Below are 13,739 nucleotides of genomic sequence, written 5' to 3' on the forward strand. Positions count from 1 at the left end.
TCGTGTGGGCAGACGTTCCTGGTATACACATTGAAAGAGAGTAAGTGAGAGAGAGAGAGAGAGAGAGAGAGAAAGAAAGAGAGAAAGAAAGAGAGAGAAAGAGAGAGAGAGCGTGCAACGATGTGTCGTCGCGTATGGCTTTCCTACCGAGTCTTATCCTGTGTATACATACGTGCGTGCTTGGTCTGACTACGTATGAGTGAGAGTGTCGGTATATGTTATGTTCTATATGTGTTATGTATATACCTGTATACACTTGCGTACGTGCGTAAGTAAGTACGTATGTATGTACGTACGTATGTACGTACGTACGTGCGTGTTAGCACGTGTATGCGTGTATGAGGCTCTGCGCGAGAATAAACGCGGTGCAACGATCGACGGTGAGCGAACACGCCACCGCCATCGTGTATATATGTATCCCATATTGCGAAAGTGGCCGTAAGTCGCATTATTTGCGAGTAGGGAAGCATGAAAAATTTCAGTGACGAGAGAACACACCACCAGAGATTATTTCGTCCTCCCACGTTTTTCCATTCGGATACCTAAGTGCTTGTTCGTTATCCTAGAAGATATCGAAACTTAAAAATTTCTTTGAGATTCTTTTCTCCTGTTTTATTTATTTATTTATTTTTTTATTTATCTTTTTATCTTGATTCTTTTTTTTTTCTTTCTTTGCGTCTTCCTCGACATACGACAGCGAATTCGATTATTAACTTCGAATATTAATTTTTAATCGATCGGTATCCATTGTAATTCTTAGCGATCGTTTCGAACGGATAGATCTTTTTCTTAGAGATAGATCTTTCTTTTTTTATTTTCTTTTTTCTCCTTGCTTTCTTTCTTTTTTCTTTTCTTTTTTTTTTCTCTTTCTTTCCTTTGCGTATTCCACGGTGATATAGCAATGAATTCGAATATTAATTTTAATAGATCGGAGAACATTGATAATTCTTACCGATCATTTAAATTGGAACAGATACATATTCTCTTTTTATTTCTTTTCTTATTTCCTTTTAATTCGCAATATCAAACACGCGCGAATTGCTTTTTAAAAAACGAGACACCTTGTATATAACTTGTATATAATTTAAATGGTTACGCGACCTGTCACGTCTGATTTCTTTTCTCTTTTTTTTTTTTTCTTTGCCATTTGTTATCGTTTTATTCGCAATATCAATTATACGCGCGATTCGATTTTTAAAAATAATACTACTTTGTATATGATTTAAATGGTTACGGAAACGTTTTACATGTCGTCGTCGTCACGTTAATCATAGGGTAACATTTAAAAAGAGTAACAAGAGGAAACAAAAAGTACAATAAAAAGAAATATGAAATATCATTAGTCATTGATATTTGAAAACTTATATCGTTCGTTTCGTAAATAAAAAAAAAAATTCAAGCGATCATAAGTGTCAGTTCGTATTCCCCCATTTATTAGATCAGATTAGCACCGAACTAAAAACAATGGAAACGCATTTACCCCTCTTATTAGATGAAGCAACAACGCTTTCAGAAGCTGTTGTTACACCTGCAACAAAGACGTAGTACTTACAATACTTATTTACTTAGTTACAAACACACGTATCTATGAGTGAGTAAGTAAGTAAGTAAATACATACATATACATATATACGTGCGAGTAAGTACGTTGTCCCATGGCCGATATCAGTCATCGACTTCGTTTAGAATTTCACCTCACGTGGTATCATCCATCCTTCAGGAATGTACCGAGTTAACAAAAGTGCCCTGTAACTGTTATAACGATGACGATGACGATGACGATGACGACTATGACGAAAACAAAGTTCTTTTCTTTTTTTATTTTTTCTTCTTTCTATATTTAGACCACCTTTTAAAGTGGCTTATCAATCATCCCGTTTAAAAGAAGAAGAGTCTAGTGATGCCAATCGTTACGAAACTTCTTGTGTATATGTATATATATATATATACGTTTGTACATAGGTATTATATACAAGCTTATCCTTCATTATAAGAAAAAAAAGAAAAGAAAGAGAGAGAGAGAGAGAGTGAGAGAGATGGACCAGCACCATCGAAATTACATCCGCGTTTCGTGCCAAACGATTTCGACATTCCCGTTCATGCGGGCAACCTATCATGGAATCCTCTTCTCAGACGCAAATATTACTTATACGAGCTGTGCACTTTGACATTTTCTTCAACCATGGTGACACATTGTAGCAACTTAATATCCTCGAGCGATTATGTTGTAAAATATATTATTACGCTCGACAAAAATAAGGAATTCTAGTCGTTAACACATGCTGCCTGTTTTTCTTTCTTTCTTTCTTTCTTATTTCATTTTTTCTTCTTTTTTTCTTTTTTATTAGTACTATCATCATTATCGTTATCGTTATTCTCTCTCTTTTCCTATATAACATTTTCTGTCTACTGTTATTTACGAGGATAATAATTTATTATTGTCATTTGCGTATCTCTAAAAAAAGAAGAAAGAAAGAAAACAAACAAACAAAGAACGCACTTTGTAACTAAAATTAGAAAGATGGCAAAAAAAAAAAAGAAATAAGCAACGATGTGCCATTAAAAATATTTTCACGTTAATGATACGTATGTTTTTTGTGTCTAATTAAAAACGTCAGAGAAATTCATTTAGCTCTGGAAGATTTCATTCGTACTTTTTGAGAGGGAGAAAGAAGGAAAGAAAATACGAAAAAGGCAAAAGAAAAGAGAGAGAGAGAGAGAGAGAGAGAGAGAGAGAGAGAGAGAGAGAGAGAAATAGAAAAGTTTGTTAGAGATTAACTTTAAGATAAAAAGAAAAAAACGCTCGAAAGAAATGAAACAATTTAGAGACACATCGTTGATGTCCGTTTCTCGTGCCTTCGTGGAATTTAAAGTGGTGCAAATGAGAGAAAAAGAAAAAGAGAGAGAGAGAGAGACAGAGAGAGAAAGAGAGTGAGATAGATACAATTATCTCGATGATTGCCGTCGCACCGTTAAACCTTTTTCGATCTCTCACTATTACAAAGTTACAAAGATGTAACTACCTACTTACGCACCTTCCACGCGTAATTGGGTTGCCCCGAGCTAAGACAAAGAGGTATATAAACGTATACATAGCTTTTCACCGTGGACACATATAAAACGGACGTATATATATATATATAACTAGATAGATATATATAGATACTTATATATATATATATGTATGTATATATATATATATATATATGTATGTATGTAAGTGGTGGTTCTAATTTCGCGTCGATACTATTGGCCGCCGCCGGCCGGATTGCGCGAGCCGCGAATTTTAAATTTTAAGAGGAGCGCTGCTGGAAATACGTAAGTCGATTAAATCGTCGACCGACTAATTTTCCTGGGAATCCTCGAACGTTAAATAAAAAAAAAGACGTTTTATATTTCTTTCGATCGTCGTTGAATTCCTGTTTTCTATTTCTTTTTTTTTCTAATTTTTTTCTCCTTTTTTTTTTCTTTTTCTTTTTCTTTCCTTTTTTTTTGTCCTTCTTCTTTCACTTCTTCTTCGTCGTTCTTTCGTCACCGTTTTGGGATCCTCTCTCCTTCGAATTTATTTTCAATTTAAACGATAGATCCTTTTTCTAATAATTGAAAGGGTAAAAGTGTTACGGCGTTACAGATAATAAAATTTACAACGAGGATATCGATTGTAATCGTTATTGTAGGCGATCATTTAAATAGAAAACGAAGAGAGAACGAGATCGTATATACAACGTTGTTGGTAGTAAAAAGGACTCGATACCGCAATGGTTTTTCACGTTAACATATGCGATATCGTAAGCTAACGGCTTAGATTTTTCTTCGATTTCCAATCACGAACATGTGGAAATGGAATGGCCGAGGGAACTGGAGTAAGACTCGCGCTACTAATAAATTTCTAATTAACATTTAAATCGTGTTTCCCTTCGTGCCACGTGAATCGAAATTTAAATTGCTTCGTGGAAAGAAGAATATAATTAAACGAACGATAGAAAACGTACTTACGTACTTACCTTACGACGAAAAAAAAAAATCTTTCGTTTGTGAATGTAAAATGAATTAAATTTCCTTTTAATTCTTTTTCCTCTTTTTTTTCGTTTTCTTTTCTTTTTATTTTTTTTTTCTTTTACCGACGAACCTACCCACATTTTTATTCGGTGAGATCTTCAAATGCTAGAATTGAGAGTGTATTATCACTTCCAGAAAACATCTTTTTTTATTTAATCTATACACATGATTAAAACTCGACAGAGGAGTGTGTTCAATGTTCATTGGTTTGCTCGTTAATTCGATTCGATTCGATTCGATTCCTGGAGTAAATGTATTTACAACATTTTTTTTCCTCCCTCTCCTACTTCTTTTCTTTTTGTATCCTTTATCCTTCTCGTACGTCGAATTGTTTATCGTAAGGAAAAAAAAGAAAAGAACAGAAAAGAAAAGAAACTTATAAGACGGGTGCCTACACCTTTACGGTCACCCCAAGTAACAATGCTTTTCACCGGGTCTCTGTCTTTCTCTCTCTTTTTCTCTTTTGCTCTCTCTTTCTCTCGCATATTGCCTTTCGTAAGTGTCCTGGCGGGTGCTTCAAAAGAGACAATAAGTTATGCAAATGAGGATACGTCGCTCGATTCGCTCCCTACGGGATTTACATCGTCCTCGTGTTCAACTCAGGCTCTTGCTTATACGTATACCTACCTACTTCTGGCTTTGACGAATAATCGCAGGTATTTTCGAAAGTCTTGCTGGAGAAAAGAATGAAAAAAAAGGAAAGGAAAAAATCAAGGAAAATAAAAGCTAATAAAAGAAAAGAAAACGATGGAGAATGATTGAGAGAGAAAACGGCAAGAAAAATAGAGAGAGTGAAAGAGAGACAGAGAGAAAATAATAGCAAGAGAAATAACGTGAACAAAAATATTATACTTGTGCATGTGTGTATATAATGTATATAGTGTATATACATTATATATAGTTTATATATATATATATAGTAACAGTGATACTTATATATATTGTTTGTGTATATGTATATAATATATTATTATTAATAATATATTTATTATACATAATAAAATATTATATATACATTTTTTTTATATAAACAAAAAGCTTCCTTTTTCTTCGTTTTTCATGTCAAAACAAAAACGATTATGCTATTATTATATACATACACACACACACACACACATATATATATATATAATATAATATATGCTGTTTAATTTATTTATCTGGTTGGCGAGCGAGGGCAAAGTAAAACTCTCGAACGCGATGAGAATCGCGTGCTGCTCGCGCTGCCCGTTATCGGCTAAACAACAAATAATTGGCGAAAAATTCCTAGTGGGCACGAGCCGCGACCACGGTGTGTAGCATTAATTAACTATAAAATCACGGCGATGGCGAACGCGTTGTCGATCGTACGTTGCCCTTTCCTGCTCCGTGCGACACGTGCTTGGAATTAAAGTTGGTCATGTCCCGTGCTAACGTGACATATGCACGTATGTATCCACACGTATGTGGATATACGTACATGTTGCTTACTATGTGTATCGTACTACCTACGATATATAGGGTGATACATTTAAATTGGAACACGTCTCGGACATCCTCGTTCTTTTCCGTATTTGAAAAGAATGACGATATTTTTTTTTTTCGGTGTTTCAGGGACAGAAGGTAGAGTAAGGGGTTAAGATGGTAGAGTTGTAAGGGTAGATTGATAATGGTATTTATAATAACGGAAGAAGTAATCTTTTTATTCGTACGTTTTTAAACGAGGCAATTATACCAACGATTGTTTATTATTTTTCACGGTTTATTGTAAAAGAAAAGAACTCAACTCGGAGAATCGTAAACTCGTATAAAGGTTTTCTCTTCGTGTTATTATATGTCTTCGTCTTGTCTCGTCTCGTCTCATCTCGTAGTTTCTGTGGCTAATCGCCGATTCCGCAGACTCGTCTCACTTTATCATATATAGATAAATACATACATACATATATATATATATATATATATATATATATATATATATATATAAGACGACGCATCCGTTTTGGCCTTGTGCAAATACAGCTAAGAACTCGTTGGATATTAATTATCATTATGGTCGTTTCATTATATCTTCGGTGGTACGAAGAGCCATGTACTGTGGGTAATACACTGTTTTACAACCGATGGTCCCGTGAAAGTCCTACATGAAATAAAACCTGGAAAATGTTTCTTTAATACTTGCACGAGTTTACATACTACATACGTATTTACATATGTATGCAAATACGTATACATTTAAGATACGCATATATAGTACCACGTCAGGTATCATATAACTCGTGCGATATTTTAAACGATAATCGATAAACGAATACCTTCCCATACTTATATGTACTATCCGCAAACTAGAAATTTCGGTGAATTATCGTGGAAACGAGTAGGAGGAAAGTAGGTTTCCACATTTTTTTATTTATTTAACCACTTAGTAGAAACGCTTACCGTGCTTCTATGTACTTTAGGAAATTAGATGAAAGAGGATAAAACAGGAAAAGAAAAATGAATGAAAAAAGAAGAATAAGAAAGAGAAGAAAAACGGTAGAAAACACGATAAGCAGGTGATTGGGTGATTAGATAGACCGATAGATAGATAGATAGATCGTTCGATCGATCGATCGATCGTTCGTTCGTTCGTTCGATCGTCTGATCTCGACCTTCCTTTTCCACTTTCCCGTTTAACTAACTTACAATCAAACGAAGTTCGAATACGATTAGGTTTGGATTTTGGTTCGGTTTCTTCTCAGGATGATACGGAGTCACGAGTTTCTTCCTTAGCCTATATGCCATGGTATTAAGTGATTTTGAAATATCGAGGTCGATGTATCTGGCGTATATCTTGCCCTGTGGATCCTCTACGGACGAGTTGGTCCATACAATTGTGAAGGAGGGGAATTATATACTCCCTCGTATCGTTCTGGACTCGAGTACGTATGTATGTGTATGTGTATATATATATATATATATATATATATATATATATATATATATACATGTGTGTATATGTATATACATGCGTGATGGTGTTACTGGTTTACATCTCGTTTCGCTGATCGATTTCATCGAAACAATTTCAAACTCTCTTCGTCGTAATGTGCATCATATATAAAAAAAAAAGAAAGAAAAAGAAAAAAAAAAAGAAAAAGTGGAGTGTATGACTTTCTCATGAAAAAATTTGTATTTATTTCAAATTGTTTTTTATTAGTCTTTAAACATTTAGAGAAATGTGATGTTTTGTTCTATATGTATGTGTGTATATATATACATATATATAATAGATTTCATTTCTTTATCTCTCTCTCTCTTTCTCTCTCTCTTTCTTTTTCTTTGTCTCTCTTTGTCTTTCTCCCACGTTATTTATATAACAATACAGGATATAACAATGTTGCGATAAATGCAACGAGTGTTACGAACAACAAGTGTTCTTTTACCCACACGCATAATTAATTATGCTCCGGTAGACAATTAGGTGAACACGTATATATGTATATATATATATATATATATTTGTTTATATGTATTTCTTTTTTCTCTCTTTTTATCTCTCTCATTTAAAACAAAATCCTATTGAGTCGTCATACGAATCAATCTACGTCGAATAATTTATTATATATAATAACTTATTTAAATAATAAAATCAACGTCTTTCGTTTCTTTCTTTAATATTTCAAAAATAACAGAATGAGATATACTTAAGTTCTAATCGTCTATTAAAGTCAATTTTATAATATAATTTTATGTGCATTCGAAAGAACTTGTTCGTCTTATCAGTCACACTTCATCCTCCACTTCCAGCCCATTCTTCTTTCATTCTTTATTATATTTTTTTTTTTTTTTTAGCAACTTTTTAAAGAATTTCGAGAACGAGATTAAGGTCGTCCCGTTAATTCTTTTATCTTCTTTTTTCTTCTCATTTTTGTATTTTGCGTTCTTCGTCCATTCGATATTCATTCTCTTCTTTACTCTTTATTTTATATATGTATATATATGTATATATATATATACATTAAGAACCCCTTCTCGAAATTTTTACGACTACATCCTCGTTCGACGAAATAGACAGGAGAATCTGTCCGATTGGCTCCGTAGATCCTTTTTATTATATTATCTTTCTATTTTTTCCGCCATTAAGGATTGAAACCACTCCGTGGTTAATATTATTTGGACGAACTTGTTATTTTTCTTTTCTTTTCTTTTCTTTTCTTTCTCTTCTTTTTTCTCTTCTTCTTCTCTTAGTCGTCCGGGAAATCGTCAAAGGAATTTTTATAGTTTCGAATCCAGTTTTGATGGGATTTCTTTCTTTCTTCCTTTCTATCTTTCTTTCTCTTCCTTTCTTTTTTTTTTCTTTTCTCTTTGGAAGAAATATTTTTATTCGAGAGAAACGACGATAGAATTTCACGAATGTTTTCCTTTTTTTTTTACACTTTTTCGTTCACAATATCGTATCTTTCGATTTCTACAGAAAGACGAGGGATTGACTGGGAGGAGAAGAGGGGTGGAGTAGGATGGGTGACTAGGTGGGAGTTTGAAAAAATAGATTACACGTTCCTTTATCTTCCTTTTATCTCTGAAGGATACATCAGAGATACTATTTGCGACCGTGCAAGAATTCCATGTGAACGTAGCTTTGTTTGGTAATTCATTGACCAAAACGAAGAAAGAGAAAAAGAGAGAAAAGAGAAAGAGAGGAAAAAAGTGAGAGTTAAGATAGATAAATAGATAGAAAATTAACGATTCCTATTTTTTTTTTTTTCCTAGTATTTAAGCAATAAGAGATGGGAGAGGGTACAGAAGAATATTGAAGGGTGTGGTAATATGGCGTCGAAATTCGTCATACCGTGAAAATTCGATCGGTTAATTATTAATATCAACGCTTTCAACCATCGTCATCATTATTATCATAATCATCATCATCATTATCATCATCATCATCATCATTGTAAGGTTACGAAAGGCAAGAAAGTTGGCTTTACGTCGGTGAATATACGGATAATTACGTAATCACGGCGATAATTATCTCGATTAATTGGATAATTAAGAATGGACAACGACGTAGAACTATCTATCCTTTGAGAGATAGAAATAGACAGAGAAAAATATGGCGAGAGAAAGAGAAAGAACGAGAAATAGAAAAAGAGAGAAGACAAAGAGAGCTGAAATCGCGATGAAAGAAATAAGAAAGGGAAAAAAAAGGAAACGAGAGAAAGAGAAAAGAAAAAATGGAAAAGAAAAAGAAAGAAAGAATGAAAAAAGGATCGATGGATGGGTACGCAGGTAATAAACGTGCGATTCGATCGACGTACTATATCTACACTCGAAACGTAACTCTTTTGCTCTCTCGGATCTCTCTCAGCGAGCTCCAATTACGGGAAAAAGGCCGTTTCGAGCGGTACTCCGACCGATTACAGCCATGCTTAAATCCCTTTAATGCGGTACAATTATCGGGGGCATACACCACGCCACACACGTTGAAAGTTTGGTCGTATGTGTTTCATGTTATCCAAATATGTTACATATGTATTCTCTCCTGTTATATTCTGTATTGTATTGCATTGTACATACGATTCTTAAAAATTATAAAAATAGATAAAGGGAATAAATCGAAACTATTAAAGTGATTCTTTCATGAAAGAAAAGTCTCATGTCACAAATGAGATCGATGAGATCTATAAATCATTATATATATATATATATACGTGTGTGTGTGTGTGTGTGTGTGTGTAATTAGATATTTAAAAGAAAATGCTCTTCCTTTTTTTTTTTTTTTTAATAGAGAAAGATAGGAAATGAAATCGATGTGTAATATCTCATACGAAATTACGATTAATTGTTAGTTGTATCGACGATACGATTACGTGAGCTATGCTCTTATTGTTTCTTTTTCTTTTTTTCTTCTTTTACAGAAAGAGAATTAATGTGTCCGAAATTAATTATTAAATGGTTGTACCTCTCATATAAATATATATATATATATATATATATATATATATGTATATAAAATGGATATAAATTAAATATTTATCGATTTGTTTTATTTAATTAAAAAGAAAAAAAAACAAAAAGAAAAGAAATAATGAAACACTCTCTCTTACATGTTGAATTTTATTATAATATAATTCACTAATTTTCTCGTGGAAAGTCATGGCAAAAAAATTCGTGTTCGTAGAAAGTTAAAGCGTTATTTCAATTTAAACGAACGTTCACGTCGCGATCGATTAATTTATACGCTCCTTCCTTTCGACTTTACACGCACTTCGTTTCTCTCTTTCTCTTTCTCTCTTTCTCTCTTTCTCTTTCTCTTTCTCTTCCTTTCTCTCTCTCTCTCTCTCTCTCTCTCTCTCTCTCTCTCTCTCTCTGTCTCGTTATTTTTCTCTCTTTCTCTCTTTCGTTATTACATTTACACGAATCGCTTCGCGTAGCCAAGGTATCTTGTACGTATATCGCGAACGCGCGTTAGCCTCGGCCATTTTTTTTTTTTTACAAGTTAAAGTGATTTATAACGGTCGAAGTTTACCGTGGGTGGTCAAATTATCAGTTACGTTCTTAACGATCATCGAAGCCGAAACTCCGATTATGATCATACGGAGGATATCTTTGACATTTAACTTATATATATAATACATATATATATATACGTGCATACCTACATACATACATACATACGTACATAGATAGATGCATGCATAGATAGTTGGATAGATACGCATTTCCCCACTACGAACGAAAATACATAGGTAATTACCAAGATAAATACATGATTGAAAATTACGCGTTTACCTAATCGAAATTTTTTTTTCATATTATAAATCACGAGAACGTAATGAAAGTAATGCAAAGAGAAAAGATAATTCAATCTTTGAATAATACATTTTTTTTTCTTTTTTTCTTACAAAAGAGAACAAATTTACTTTTTCTTTCTTTTTCTTTTTCTTCCTTTTTTTTTTCTTTTCTTTTTAACGTATGCTCATTCTCGTAAATCTCTTCGATCGAGGAAACTGCAACGTTAGAAGTTTAGCCTACAGTGCCTCATTATGGTCCAGAGAAACCACATACACACACACACATTATATATATATACATATATGTGTGTCTATATATTTATAAACATATATACGTACATACATACATATATACATACATACACACACACACACACACATATATATATATATATATATATATATATATATATATATATATGAGCTTCCATTTGCTGTTCACGTAGCGTCGTAAATATAACGCTGTAGGTACACCTCGCCTATAGGTGAACCACTCGGCTATGAACCTGGCAAATGTCAGAGTATCTCCTCGACGTGGTAGAACCTGTCCTGAACATATAGCAGACACTCTCGCACACATTCGCAAAGGAAATACGTGCTAGGAGAGCTCGTGCCGCGCGTAGAAAATATTAGATCCGCGCGAATCTGCTCACAGGTACTTCTGCAAACGTATGGATGGAAGCAGAACCTGCATCGAGACGTCGCGAATTAGATAGAAAATTTGTATTCACGAAAAATACATCCTATTTCTATTCAAATAATATATACACTAAAGTATATCAAAAATTATAGATACTAAAATGTATCAAAAAAGGCAGAACGACAAATTGACATTATCGTATTCGTTAACAATCATCATTTGAATGGTTTTAATAGATCTTGTCAATGAATGAATGAATGAATGAATGAATTAATTAATTACTGAAGAAAGGAAGAAGAAAAAAAAGAGAAAGAGAAGATACATTCGATATTTTTTATTCGTTTGAATTATTTTCTTCTGTATCCTTTTTCTTGTCTCTCTCTCTCTTTTTTATCTCTATAGTAATTTCTTTATTATTCATTTGCGATGAATTTATTATCTCGATCAAATTTATTTCTTTCTTCTCTTTCTCTCTTGACGAAAATCGAAAACGAGAAAAAATGAAATAAAAAGTATGATTTACAAGGATATCGAAAATCTTTCGAAAAAGATATATACATTTGTACATATTTCGTCTCTATCTTTCTTTATACATATATATACATATAAAGAAAGATGGAGATGAAATATAATTGAACATCGTAAGTTCTCGAAGCGCAGAGAAAAAGCCGACTCCATTTAGCACGTGTGTTTCTTTTGAAGTACCATGGAAAAGAAGAAAAAGGAGAAGCAGAAAAAAAGACGAAAGGACTCTTCTTCCTTCTCTTTTTTTTTCTCTTTCTTCTTCTTCTTCTTCTTCTTCTAATACTTCTTATTTTTGGTTCCGATGTTCGCAGGAAGAGAACCGAGGAAGGACGCGTGAGGTCATCGCCGTAAATGACGTCTAGACGTGAATACTCGCAGCGTACACTCATACACACACACACACACACACGCACAAGCGCTCGCGCGTACGCACGAACGCACGTACGCACGTGAATACACGTATACGTGAAATTATCGTTCCTTCAGAAATTTCTCTTGCGTAGTTTATGCATTAGAAGAAGAAGAAGAAAAAAAAAAGAAAAAATTAAAGGAAAAAAACGAAAAGGAAAGAAAAACGACAACAAAACAAATTGCAAATGAAATTCAGAAAGTCGATCCTAGATTCGTTCGAATTTATCGAACACATTTTATAAATTCTTCTCGACTTTCTTTTTATCTTTTTTTTTAAATCCTTCGTCAATTTTGTCGTCGATTACTACGTTAATATTAGTGCATTAGAAAAATTATTATCCATTGATCGTTCGTATTTGAATTTTCAATAGATTTTTTTTTTTTTCGAAGAAAGAGAAGAGTAGAAAAATGAAAATGAACTTCAATAGGGGAAGAATAGTTATTATTTTTTCTATTTTTTATGTAATCCGGAACATTCATCTTTGTTTTTAAGTTATCCGAGACGAGTTTTGTTTGTTCATTATATATTTTTTTATTTTTGTTATTATTATTATCATCATTTTTTTTTTGCTTCTTCCTTAACGACTCTCAGCGGATATGGAATATTTGAAATTCATCGATAACGCGTTCCCGGTATTACCTTTACTTACGTACCTCAGCGAGTACTTCTTAAATACCAGATTATTTTAATAACTTGCCGATTAAGTAGTTCCATTAACAAAAGTAGATAATTTATACGGTAAAATGCAGCTTGCTAACTGGTTTATTCATTTCTACTATAACTTATTTTATTTATTCTTTCTTACATTTTCTCTATCTATCTGTCTCTCTTTCTCTCTCTCTCTCTCTCTCTCTCTCTCTCTCTCTCTCTCTCTCTCTCTCTCTCTCTCTTTCTATCTTTCTTTTTAATTCTAATATCAATGCAACTTGTAAACTTGAATTTCTAGATTGAATAATCTAGAAACGATTACATAAACTGTATCTGTTAATAGTTCCGTTATCAAAAATTAAGATTGATCTATTACTTGGCAAACCTGCAGTGATAAAATAATTAAAAAAAAAAAAACAAATTTTAATGTAATTCTTTTTATAAATTTAACTATTTTAATTGTTAAATACAAGTATTTCTTGTATATATATTTTTTTTTATTTATTTATTAGTGACATACATGCCGTTAGAATGATTTATATAACTCGACAAACCTGAAACGATAAAATAATAAAAAAAAAGAAAAGGGAACATAAGATTCTTAAAAAGTTAACTATTTTACTAAATCAATATATCATATGATACATTAACCAAAGATTATACACGGCGTTAAAATGATCTATAACTTGAGAAATCTAGAAACTGA

At 32.8% G+C, this 13,739-nt stretch overlaps 1 protein-coding gene across 5 annotated transcripts in view; it reads left to right on the forward strand.

Moving 5' to 3' along the window:
• LOC127068914 (uncharacterized protein DDB_G0283357) overlaps positions 1–13,739 on the forward strand; it is a 138,633-nt gene that overhangs the window by 75,564 nt on the left and 49,330 nt on the right. The gene's annotated exons all lie outside the window — the stretch shown is intronic.

This window comes from Vespula vulgaris, chromosome 14 (genome assembly GCF_905475345.1).
Source record: "Vespula vulgaris chromosome 14, iyVesVulg1.1, whole genome shotgun sequence".
NCBI lineage: Eukaryota > Metazoa > Arthropoda > Insecta > Hymenoptera > Vespidae > Vespula > Vespula vulgaris.